At 49.2% G+C, this 13,357-nt stretch overlaps 2 protein-coding genes across 5 annotated transcripts in view; one reads left to right on the top strand and one right to left on the bottom strand.

The window, feature by feature from the left end:
- LOC116848197 (protein ABHD13) overlaps positions 1-13,357 on the bottom strand; it is a 183,002-nt gene that overhangs the window by 99,690 nt on the left and 69,955 nt on the right. The window lies entirely within an intron of this gene.
- Positions 1-13,357, top strand: part of LOC116848194 (transcription factor Sp9-like) — a 131,998-nt gene that overhangs the window by 3,996 nt on the left and 114,645 nt on the right. The gene's annotated exons all lie outside the window — the stretch shown is intronic.

Genomic DNA, 13,357 nt, shown 5'->3' on the forward strand with positions numbered 1-13,357 from the left:
GAGAGAGAGAGAGAGAGAGAGAGAGAGAGAGAGAGAGAGAGAGAGAGAGAGAGAGAGTCCAACGAGGTTCGCTAGACTCGCCGGCCAATGTAATAAACGTTACTATGTTGCTACGCCCCGTTCACGCCCCCCTGCCATACGTCGGCCGACGAGCGATTTATGCGAACAACTATGCGTCGACATACAAGCCGTTCCTAAGACGGTCTATGGACACGATAAAAATTCGCCCGTCCGTCCGCGTTATGCTTTTAATCGCGCGGACATTGACGGCGCAAGCCGTTAACAATCTCAGCCAACATCCCGAGAGGGAGAGAAGAGGGAGAAGTATTGTTCATCAACGTTCTGACAAAATTCCCTGGAGCATTAAACGAGCACAAGGTCAATCGGGAATAACGAGGAACAAATAAGAGTCAATGTACAAATCCTATATCAGGTCATAGGGATAGCTATTGTAAATAAATTGTAATTGTGAGTTGTAAATAAAAGAACAAAAGTCCAAACATTAGATTACTTGATACTTATAATGTCATTGCACTAAAAAGTCCGAGCATTGGCTTTTATTGGCCCTCCTTCCGCCCCCCTATTATTTTCAATCTATTGTGTATCAGAAGAACAGGTGCAAAAAAAGATGATGTCAAAAGAACTTAACAATTAGAAAAATATATAAACGAAGAAGAAAGAAAAAGGAAGAAAAAGAAAGACAAGCAGAATTGATGTTTATTCTCGGATGAGACTTCAACTCCAGTCTAAACTTCAAGAGGGCGATTTCCTCGTGAAGAAATGCGTTCCAACTCGCGGTCGGCAGGACGACAGTCACGACGAAGCTTCGCGAGGATTGCGCAAGAAAGTTGTTTAAAATAAACAAGTGCACGCACGGTGACAACGAGTCGTTGAGTGCTGGCGTGTAGCGCGCGCTAGATTCCCATAGATCACGCAGTAGTAAATCGTAATAACGATGTACATACATACTTGGAAGCGATTAGCACCCGTTCAGGGTGTAATTAGCAGCACGATACAGCGTCGAAGGAATTACATAAGCCGCGGCGTGATGTTACGTGGTGTGGATCTGCACTGTCGCACGCTGACGGTGCTCTATATATTGAGAGGCGCAGGTACCGCCAAAATAGATAAAAATCGCCCTCAAGGATAAAGAGATAGACGCGGAGATGAGAACGCGTGTGAACTGGCGAGGAGGCCCTATTACTACTACTACTACTATTACTACTACCACCACTACTACCACCAACATTGCCACGTACACCCTGAAGGTTCGCGAGAGCTGCCCTGCCGAGAGTTATGAAACTTGGCGCAGCGACTTTGGCGAGAGAGTGAGTTTGGGCCGTGGTCCCGAGACCAGGGTTCGACGGCGAGTTGAAGCGGTTCCCGAAGACGGTCGGAAGATGAAGAACGCCGCACTGACACCCGTCCGCACACCTCCGCGCCAGTTTAATTAATTTATGGCTAGCGAGAGGCGCCATCGGACAGTTACGGTCTCGAGGGCGGACTGAAACGGCGGGATAACATTGGCTCTTCGATCATTGCGAACTGCAACGAAGATGAAGGAGAGGAGGGTAGAGGAAAAGGCAGAATGGAAGAAGAAGATCGTGGAGTACGCGACGATGACGGCGGCGGATTAGCGCTGTCAAAGACGATGAGTTAGATTGTAGTACACATAACGAAAGAGAGCAAGAGAGAGAGGGAGAAGGGAGAATCATTTGTTAGAGAGCTAGAGGGGGTTAGAAAGTGAGAGAGCTAGAGACCTATAGAATGAGAGAGTAAAAGAGAGAGAGAGAGAGAGAGAAAGAGAGACCGATGCCGGCCAAGCGGATGTAATTAACCCGTCTCGTTGAAAATCCACGCGTGCAGGTTGCGTCCTCGCGAGTAGGCAGAGCCGTGTCGCTCATTAGCGATTTCCCCCCGTGAACGTCGTGAACTTTGCACCTGCGAATCGCCGCCGTCCGTTCTGCCATTTGCGATGGAAGCGCGCGCACGGAGAAGAGTAGCAGACCTTCTCGCGAAGGAAGGAAGGAAGGAAGGAAGGAAGGAAGGATGGAAAGAAAGAAGGTAGAAAGGAAGCAATGGAAGGGGACTAGAAATCAGGGTGCAACGGATAGGGTAGTAGTCTCGATTCGGCAGCGAGAGCCTCTGTTGCAGCTGTTGCAGATTACCGGCGATACCGTCGGCCGAGGAGAAGATGCACCGGCCGGCTGCGTTTGAACGAACGGGAAGGATCGGGGTAGAGAGGAAGATAAAGAGAAAGAAAGAAGGACACGGCGTAACGACGTAACGACGTTGGAAACGTTGCGGGCTGGATAGCGAGGGTAACGAAAAGACTTCCTGCGCGAGTCGTTATGGGCGGAAGGAGGAAGGAGCGTTGCGAGAGATGGTACGATGCGATACGCCAGGATACGATAGGACGGGGGAGGAAACGGCGAGAAGAAAATCCCCCGATGCCGCCGGAAAATACAGCGTCGGGAGAAAATGCACAGCCACGTGCATTTTTTTTTTCACGTCGCACTGATACGCGCGCGTGGCATTATTACGTATCGGCAAAAAATTAATTTATCCTACGTGCCCAACGGCGCAACACAACGCGCATTAATTTGTTTTTCTAACTTCCAGCGAGCCGTCCTCCACCGCAAGCTACGATTTGTGAGAGATAGCGGTAATAGCGATTCTAATTAAAATACCATCACCGATCACGCGCGCAGATATATATCTCGCTCTCTCTCCCTTTCTCCCTCTCGCCTCCCCTCTTTTCTCAGCATTCCTGCTGTACCTTTTCGTCCTTGTTCCTCGCTCCGTCGTTTTCCATTAAGTACGCGCTGGAGAGCGTCCTTTTTAATCGAAAGATCGTATCGATCGCGTAGGATCGTCGAAGGATGAGTGAAGCATGCGTGTGTACACGCGCGTGTACCAGGTGGGAGGGGGAGACTTTGGTCGTTGAATTTTGGAAATATCCGACGATAAGGTTGATTAATAATTTGTTTAGGGGTACCGAGCGGCGCGTAGCCGCGACCGGTGGATCGATCGGGGCACGCGCGTGGAATAAAACGACCGTATTATGCAAACGAGGATTCGATTCTGTCACTTTTGATTTACGAGATTTCTGACAACGACGACGACGACGACGACGACGACGACGACGTCGTCCCGAGGGCGCAGATGGAGGGAGAAGGATGCAAGGCACGCGGGTTACGCAGCAGGCGAAAGACAGGCGCCGCAAAGTATGAGGGAGAGAATGAGAGAGGAAGGAGAAAGCCAGGCTCTTCACCGCGAGCGCTGACTATTTACATTCTCCGGATAAGTGCACTATTAACTAACCTCGCGCTAATATCCACGTTTTCTGCCTCATTATGTTAATTGTGGGATCAGCGACCCTCGAGGCCACGCAGGGGCACCCTCGTCGCCGGATCCGCGTTGCCGGTCCAGCTTTGCAGCGCGCCTCGTGTACGGGTTCCGCGCGCGTGGTTCGCGAATCTCGCTGTAATGTTCGCCGAAGAGCAAATCCACGGTTCCGCAAGCGATATATCAATCATTTTACCTCGAAATACAATTTATAGTATAATTCGATCTCAATTCTTGCGAAGAAAGAAAAATTTCTCACCTCCAAGAAAAAGGACAATTTAATTTGGAAAAAATTCCTATACGACGGATTTATTATCAAGAAAATGTAAATATATTTTAAAAAATTCATCCAAGGATTCATCACCAATTCTAAAGATCTTCTTAATGACAAATCAGCCCGAAGAAAATGACTGGCCAAATTTGCAGAATTAATATGAAAAAAAAAATCGAAAATGTATGTAAAATATATCGAGATTAATTCATGAAGTTTGACGTTTCAAATATTTAAATTATCCCTGAAGTCGAAATCTCAGCTTTTTATTTCTTCGGAGCTTCGCATGTCAGATGATGAGGAAACGTTCTAATAGCGCAAACCTCACCCCCCGCGAGGTTCTATTTGATCAATGTACACCGGAACAAGAAAAGAAACAATTTTTCATTTGCAGTTCCGACGCGATTCTCCCTGTCGATTGCGAGGTGACCGCTCACGCACGTAGAATGTCGTTCTGCGTCTCTACGAGATACAGACGAACAGCATCGGGCCCGCGATCGTGGCCGGCGCGCACCGTATACATGGAAACGAAAAGAGAGCGGCAAAAACGGCGCCTTCGTCGCCCCTGGCGAAGACTGGAAGCCGTTTCGTAATCGCGGCCTGGATCATTTTCTGCACGACTGCCCGGGAAATTAGATCACCTACCTCTCTCATCCCGGTAGCGAGAGATCTAGGCAGGTTTCATCGCGCGATACAGGAAGGGCTTCTTATTCTGCTTTCATCCATTTTTTCTATTCCCGCTTCGTTTTCTCCTCGATTCCCTCCTCCTCCTGGCCGTTCGCGTTCCGCGATTCCCTCCCGCCATCAGCACTTTCCATTGCGACGGTCTCCTCTTCCTTCTCGTCCTCGTCCTCGTCCTCGTCGTCGTCGTCGTCGTCGTCGTCGACGTCGTCGTCGTCGTGGCTGCTCAATCTTGCCTGACATCGACAACTTGTTGCCGGCAATTTAGCAATTAGCTACGTGCTGCCCATCCTTTTGCCTCTCTCTTTTCGCTTCTTTTCGTATCGTATCTTCATCTTATTTTTGTTTCTTTTCCGCGGGATATCGGCGCGAATCGATGTGCCGACTGGTCTATACCCGGTTTCCCGCCAATTTTTCCCATTGGTCGCTCATTGCGCGGCGCCGCGTACTTCACGCTCTGGCCGATAAATTCGCGATACCGTTAATGCACGGCCCCGTTATCGAGACGTCGACGAGTCGGCCGACACTTCGTGCGCGGATCTTCTAACTACCTATAGCCGACGCAAAAGGGAACAGATCGAGTGGTGCGCTTGGAGCAAATAAAGTCCTCCTACAAAAGCGCGAGCCAGTCGAAGAAGCAAGTAGGCCCGCACGAATTTCTGGCTAGCAATCACGAACAACGACGACGAACCTCCACGGACGAACAGACAACGGAACGGCAATTAGCGCGGCAACTTGCAGCAAGTTAATGAATCCGACGTGCAGCTGAAGCTTTCCTCGTAAAGAGAGACTTCCTCGGAAGAGCGCGAGCAACGCACGGTGACACGCAGGCACGTCCGAAATGAGTTTCTTCGCGGCACTCGTCGCAATGCAGTTAAAAACGAAAAATATCGCAATAATTATCACGAAAAGAACGCAGCGTGGTGTTTGGCAAATTACTAATTTTATCTTTATTTGATTAATTTCTTTAAGTAAAATACACTCAAAACGAGTGAAAAGTGACAATATTTTCGGTGGAAGCGACAGTGGAAATGCTGCCACTCAAAATCGCGAGAGTGAATGCTTCACTCAAGCTCAGAGTGGATTTTGATTTTACATGAGCGCATGTTTCAATCCATTAAAATGTACGTGTTTCTATGGAATGGAGTTGCATCAGATTTCGAATAGGAATGTTCACTCGACTAAGTGGAGAATTCATTATGTATGAATGAAAAATCATTCAAATGGTTCTATTTTTCGAGTGAAATTTCACTCTAAAGAAAGTAAAGAATATAAACACACACCACATTCGCGCATCACGCGCGAATTAGTCGGAATATATTAAGCATCGAGTCCGTTGAATTACCGAATTGCGATGCGATCTGTGAATGCCGCATTCTCACCCTCGTTCCTCCTCTCTCTTTCTCTCCTTTTCTTTTTCTCGCGAAGCTACGACCCGCAGGATTATAAGCGACTTAAAATCTCCCCTTCATCACTTCTTCCCCGCCACCCTTCGATTGATCCTCTCTCCTCCCAACGGATTCTGATGCTCTTCTTCTGCTCCATCTTCTGCCGCTGCTTCTTCTTCTTCGTCTTCTTCATCCTTCTACTCCTCTTCGGTTCTTGGGGTCCGACTTTGCTTTTGGCTCGGGTCGGGCGTAATCGGTTCCCCGAAGCCAGTGCTCATTATCGACCCGCCGGCCTGGCAATTACCTGCGAAGCCTCTTTCGACTTCGTGTGTGCCAGCCAGCGCAGTTTCCGACTCTACGCGCGAGAGACCTTCCGAGATCCGTCTCGACGGAAGTTCTAAGAGCAGGAAGAAGAAGGACCGCGAGGGAGTTTGGTCTTTCTTTCGTCCATTGTTGTTTGACAAAGCACAGTTCACGCGAATAATAAATATATCTATTATTCGAGATAGCAAGGAGAGAGAGGGAAGAAAGGAGAAACTTCTCTACATTGAATATATCTCGAATAAACGCGCGGAGACGCGTTCTTCGCGCCGACTGCTCAAATAACAGATAATGGCGGGGAGTTATCCGCGTCGAGATAGATTGATCGACGAAGAGAACACGAGTAACACGGCGAGACGAGCGCTTATAATTGCCGAACGGACCCGCGCGCGCGGCACGCTATAATTGCGGCAGCTGCCAAGTTCGCGCCATTTACGCGAGAGAATTTTTGCATTCGCGGCGCATACGCGCGGCGGACGCATTTTCTCGCGGCGACCAACGGATCGGATCAGCCCACCTCGTGTTTCTTCGCCGGAGATGCACGACTGTCAGAAGAGCGCGCCGAGAACACGATTCGTTTCTTCGGCTTATCCGCGACTCCCCTCGTGTTCAGGCTGCGAGAGCTGCGCGCGCGCACACACACACATACATACATGTACACATCGCAATTGCAAACTGACATTTGCGCTTTCGACTTGGCAAAAAAAAGCGCAAGAGATACGCGGCGCATCCACGTCACGTATAACGCACGATACAATGTTGCAGGTATCGCGATTGTTCTCAACGAACTCAAAATTTGCCGTGATATATTCGAACGTGGGAATTAATTGATTAATTAATTACCTCTCGTGCACGATTGATCTCGCTTATCTTCTTCAATTTATCTCGCGCGCGATCGTTCTTACGAGAAAGACAGCTACAGGCTGTCTCGGAGGTTAAAAAATTGCGCCTTGCCAATATTGTTCATTTACATTATAATTCGCCTAACGGTAACGTTATATGGTCGCAAGTGACATTGGCGGTGATAAGAAACGAGGACGCTATCGTAACGACAGAACGTTACATTGCTTCGAGGTTTAATTACTCGAGATGCGAGGTGCACGCTCGAGTCGTCGCGATAATTAGGAGCGTCAAAGGCGACTGGAGGTTTCCTGCTCGAATAGATAAGCCTAGTTGATCTACTTCGTCGCCCTTCTTTCATCAGGGTGCTTTTTCCGTTTTCTTCCCTCCTAAAAAAAAAACGACCATGTCCCTCCTCGTGTTTTCCAGAGACATTTTTCGCGACGCGAGAAAGACGAGCCGACACGAGCGTCTCTTTTCGCGCGTTCGCTGCAGAAGCCGATTGCCGTACAGCTTTCCAGTTTTCATCGCGTCGCAGCGTCGAAAAACTTCGGTCGGACGCGGCGGACGAGCGTCGTTCTACTTCGTGGAAGAGTCCGTTAGTTAAGTGCCCGCGTATCGCGCGAAGTCGTGAGAGCACGACCTCGCCGAGAGGAGCGAGCGAGTCGCCTTGGCAAACGGCAATTTTGTTGATAACGAGTTGTCGCGCCAGGCCGAGGAACCGACTCTCGTCGCTTCCTCGACTGGACTCACTCGAAAACTGCAAGCGCGCTCGCGCTAATCACAGAGAATGGAATGTTCAGTCTGAGGAAAGCTCCTCATTATTTTGATATTCCCCAGCTTTGAGGGCAATACTCATAGCGAAAAAATTTTCAAAAAATTGCTTAGACCTAAAGATCTTTACATCTAAAGAGACAAATATGCTTCTTATATTAGGTTGGTGAGACTTGCCATTTTTCTGTTCAAGTCTCGTAGGATGTTTGAGTGCCAGAAAAAAATTAAGACAGGAAATTCTGGTTAGATGTCAACAAACAGTGAGTCGACATTGCTCATTTTATGCATAAAAATTATTATTCCTTCGAGATTGATACTATTTTATTTAGCAAACGACGAATGTATTACACCAACCTAATGTATCTATAAATCGACTTTTATATATTCACTATAATATTATAATTATAGACTGTTATTATCGACAAGTGACGAATCGCTAGCATAGTAAAATCACGCACATACACGACAACGGTTGTCGAAAAGTCAAAGAAGTTTCGTCTTTCTGAAAAATTTTCTACCAAAAATTGATAGTCATTCCTGAAGCATCTTCGAGTAATTTCCCGTCTTTAAACACGTATAAAATACCTGCGTGGAGTTAATTAGCGCTCTTATCGACGTCGCGCGACTGGCGATCGGCACGATAAAAGCTGCGAGGTCAGATCGGGCCGAACGAGTTGAATAAATAGAGAGAAACAAAGCGAGGGAGAAGGAGAAAGAGAGAGAAAGAGGGGCAGAGGGGGAGGTAAGGATCGCAGATCTCGCGTGGCTATCTTACGTGTCGTTTCCGAGATTTCCGAGAAGTCGGCCGGAAGGGACAATAAACATAATCACATCGCAAACTGAATCCAGACTCCGGCACAGAGAGGCACGGCGCGGCTACGTGTGTACCCGTTACCGGGACCGGTAATGACGTGTAATTACTCGCCGGAGCGCCTCGCGCGCCGGAGAACCGTCGCTCGATTTCGTACGCGACGTCGTTAATTTGCGCGCGGGGCGTCGGCGTTAATTAATACGGACGCGGGTTCCGCGACGCCGCTCGCGCCATCATAGAAACATTATAAAATCGCCCACGGATCGCCAATTCCACGCGGAATTGTCTTCAGCCTCTCCCCCCGTCCAAAGAAAGAAAATGAACGATGATTAATGTTATAAAGTAACCGCGACGTCATCTGCACAGGGTGCCTAACGCGCAGCGTCCCCATATCTCGTGTGCATGTAGATTAGATCAAACTGAACAAAAAAGTTCTATACCATTTTGCAAAACACCACGTGAGTTTCTGAGTTATTAATTAGGGGAGATGGGTGGATAATCCCGCGCGCGCGATAACGCATCAATGTCCTTTAATTAAATTTGCAAAACGGTAGAGAATCTTTTTGTTCAGTTTGATCTAATAAAAAGTCTGTTTTACACAGTTATAAAATAAATACAGAGTAAAGGAATAAATACGAGGTGGTCTCTGAGGAAGGTACGCCAGATAAACACCTTGGCACGTGTTGACGATAGTGCCGTTATCATTACGTTGTCGTTGCGTACACGTGGTGGGGTAAAACACCTGATTATTGACATTCCCTTAGTCATTGACGCTCCAGAGAAAAACCTGTTTTTTCTTGCGATAAGAATTACAGTTAAACTTCTTGCCTGCACTCCACGGCTCTATAAGAGAATATAAGCTGTGAGTCACTGTCACTAGTCGCAAGGAAACCCAGTATTTTTTCTAGAGTGCCAATGACTAAGAAGAACCAATAATTTTGGGCATTTTACCTTACAAAAGCTTCGCGACTACAACGCAATGATAACGGCATTGTCGTTTGAAGTGACAGGGACGAGGCTTACCGACTTCTCCAATTCGCGATTTTCGCAATATTCCGTCATTATCACTTCGCGATCGAGTCTGTCGGAGGCGCCAGACGCGAGAGCAGTTGGGAGACTCTTCGAGAGAAAGAGAGAGAAAGGTGCAGGACGGTGTTTCACAAAACCGTGATGTTGAGACGAGGTTCTCGACGCGATACTTGCGGTTAAGCGGAGCCTCGCGATCGCGGCGCAATGAGAAAAGTGGCACCGCGTTCCGCGGTAATAAACTGTGTAACTGGCGTTACACGGCGCGTAATACGCGCGTAAAGCGCCCGCGTGTGCAATAACGCGAGAGTAACGAGAGAAAGATAGAAATGTGCGCAAAGAGCGAACTCGTTCTCTCTCTACTCTCCTTTCTTCTCGCTCTCGGAGTCTCGCCTCCTCGAAATCGACTCGTCGTTTCTCGTAACGTGCGAATCTTTCACGAACGCGACGCGAGTCAGATCGAGCGAAATGTTACAGTAGACGTCAGCCTAGGATTCCATTATTGCCGTTATTTTCCCTTTTCGGGCCGAGACCGGCGCGATTCTCGCAGGAACACGGGCGAAATCGCGAGGCGCGCAAGAGCGGAGGCGGGAAGCGAGATTGGGTGTGGAGGAAGGCGCCAGCGGTTCTTGGTACAGCCGGATCGTGTTCCTGGTGCGGCAATACCGGTATCCCTTCATTCCTGAGTAATCGCCGGGCCCAAGGCACACACTATCTACCACATTCGCCATTTTCTAAATGCGTCGGCTTAATGTAGACGCGTTACGAGAGGGCCAGCCGCGTTCACCCGACTTTCCCGTCTGGCCGATTCCGAAAGAAGTCGAAGAAGAAGATGAGGAAAAGGAGGGAAAAGGAAAAAAAGGAGGAAGCTTAGAGTTTCGCGAACGTTCAGATTTCCCTGACGTCTGCCCGGACGCGTAATTATTATGCGTTCACGAGAGAACAGATAGACCGGGGAAAATCGATATCGATTACCGATCATGTCGACTTTCATGCTCCACATACTCGACAGACGCGCGATCGCTCCTTCCTACCTCGTTCTGTCTCGTCTAGTCTGGTCTAATCTCGTGTTTGAAAGACATCCTTTCCGCATCGACTTGTCTCGCTCTCCCGCAGCGCTTCAAGTTGTCAGTCAAAGAGATGGAGAGAAGAGGAGAAAGAGGGAGAGAGAGAGAGAGAGAGAGAGAGAGAAAGCAGAGCGTGACACGTCGCCACTTTGTTCAGTAAATTCATCGCGTTAACGAATTAGCTCGAAGCGACAGGCACGGGATTCCAGAAATTCAGAGGCCGAAGTTCCGTGCAGCGCGATGAGGCAGGATCGGCCGTTCCCGGAATACGATCTCGTAACGAGGCATCAAGCCTAATAATACGCGCAGCTTCGGCGCGCTCCGGCGAAAGTAAAGCGCTCGAAATTAATGAATTAATTGCGCGCGACCGCGTTTCGCGGATCGTGGCTCTGCTTCTCGTCCGTTCCTGCGGCGGAGACCACCACGTCTCATCTGCAAGTTCCACGTCGCGATCGGTCAACCATTACCGGTCACGTCTCGCAAATCAGTCACTGGAAAGTGTCCGACTGAGTGAATGAAGAAATGAATGAATCGAACTGCCACGTAATTTCGTGGGAGGGTCACCCACCTGGCAATGTGCCGGATATTATGACAGTTACGCGCACTGATGCGAGAAAGAGAGAGAGAGAGAGAGAGAGAGAGAGAGGAGGGAGGAAGAAGGAGAGTGATGTCGGGTCCGAGTGTGCGCGTCTCAAACGGCGGAACTTAATCACCGTCGAGGGATCTAAGAGCGCTGACTACGTTTTAATTACTCGTCGCTTCGAACAGAATGCAGAATGACATCAAGATGACCGACCGGACTGGAAGAACGCGGCGCGTACGCGGTGCATTGACCGAGCGCGCTCACCGCTTTTCCAACTTGCTCTTAATCGTAATCCGATGCAAATAGGAACACGAGATGAGACCGCAAGTGGCGACAGAGGTAACGGCGCCAACGATCGCCCGCCGATCGTTCGATTTCTCGTGAGTTCTACGCGACGAAATCGCGGTGATCTGTCTCTTTTATACTTGATTCGGCACGTTGAATACTGCTGACGCGATCACCGGTGATCAGCACTCTCTCATTAAGTTATGTAGTAAAGTGTGATCGCGTCTAAAACATTGACGGTGCCGATTCAGTCAATGAAACGAAGTAAGATATCTGTTGCATTACGGTTAGTTTAATGCGATTATTAGTTAAGTTTCTTGCACAATGCAAGAAAATCGCTACAGCAATCAGGATCAATAGCAGTCATTACTTGAGAACCGTGCGTCACCTAAAATACTCAGATTTTAATCTAGAGTCAGATGTGTATTTCAGTCCAATTACAAACTCTGCAATTACAAATATCACGTCACGTACACTAAGATGCAATCAAGTCTTAGCATTTACTAAACCAAAATTCGCCAGTCCTAATCATTCGCGATTGAAATGCGAGATATTCGGATTTGAATACAGAGTTAGATGAAAAGTTTTTCATTAGACGGACATAAATGTCACGTATAAATTCACATCTGAATGTCTCGCATAGAACAAGTTTCAAGCAACAACTATTAATACAAGCCTTAGAGTGTATCAAGACTATTAATACTCTCCTTGGTTGCATACGAGTCGCGATCAAAGACATCGGCCTTACGTTACCATCGCGCTAGGAATTGCGTTCAATCCTCGGCTACCGAGCCGCGCGATATATCGCGAATATTCGTGTGATCCATGGATCCTCCTCGCCGGGCGCGTTGGAGCGTCGGCGTCTCGGGAGTGCATCGCGGCGGCGCCGGGAAGCATCGGGGAACTCGAGAACGAAATCGGCGGGCGAGATCGCGTGAAATTACAAGGGGGGGCTAGATATATCCGCGGCGGAAGTGTACATCGGCGAAGTATGCAACCGGCCGCGTACAATTACCTCGTTTTCTACACGCCGCGCGCGAGAAGAGAAGCGTTTTCTAAAGGAGATTGACGGTAGCACGAACGGAGCGCGGCAGCTAATACGCGCGGGCGCGCGCGATGCCACGAGGTGCACATCCAAATGCACGTGTAAATATGTATACACGCGCACGTGTATACACGTGTGTACGTAGCAAAAGCCATGGCCGGGTATTAAGTAGCGGTATTTACGGGGGCACAATTATCCCCGTTTTCATGCCGATGATCTCTCGAGACGTGGTGCGCGGCTTCGGGCTTTGACTACGTGGGAACTCGTCTCGTCTCGTCTCGTCTCGTCTCATCTCGCAGCGAAGCGGAGTCGAGCGCGACGCGGAAAGAGGTCCTCTCTCGCGCGTTTCACGACGAGCTCGCGTTTTCCGCCATTGCCACCTCGCGCTTCGCCGTTATCCGCACAGCGCGAGGTGTGCAATTATCATGCCTCGCGCTGGTAGAGTGGTCTCTCAAGCTTGTACACGCGGGTACAACACACACGACGACTGGGTCCTACTCGTCGTCTCTACTCCTGGTGACTGGTGTGTGTGTGTGTGTATGTATGTGTGTGTGGGAGGTAACGAAAAGTTCGTGGAATTTGGAGCGAAAGGAGCGGCGATCTCGCGAACGAAGGAGACGGCAGCGGCGGGTCGGAGCGCAGTCGCACGAAGTCGAATTTAGACCTTTCCATCGGCTTAATCGCTCCAAGGTCGCCGCGGATGGACACGCGATCGCGCTAGGCGAAATTTTCAGGTAGAGCGACGACTCTCGTGCCGGCCAACATTAAGATTATGCTCGCGCTCATCCCTGGCGACCCAGAAAGAATCAAGGGTAAGAGAGCAAAAGACGCCAATCCGCCGCGGCTGTCTCGTCCTGGAGCGCCCGGATTCTTCCGCAAATATCGTGAGAACGATACAACGCCCCCCCCCCCCCCCC

Source organism: Odontomachus brunneus, unplaced genomic scaffold (assembly GCF_010583005.1).
Source record: "Odontomachus brunneus isolate Ranch 3 - 2012 unplaced genomic scaffold, Obru_v1 Obru_scaffold_091, whole genome shotgun sequence".
In the NCBI taxonomy this organism is placed as follows: Eukaryota; Metazoa; Arthropoda; class Insecta; order Hymenoptera; family Formicidae; genus Odontomachus; species Odontomachus brunneus.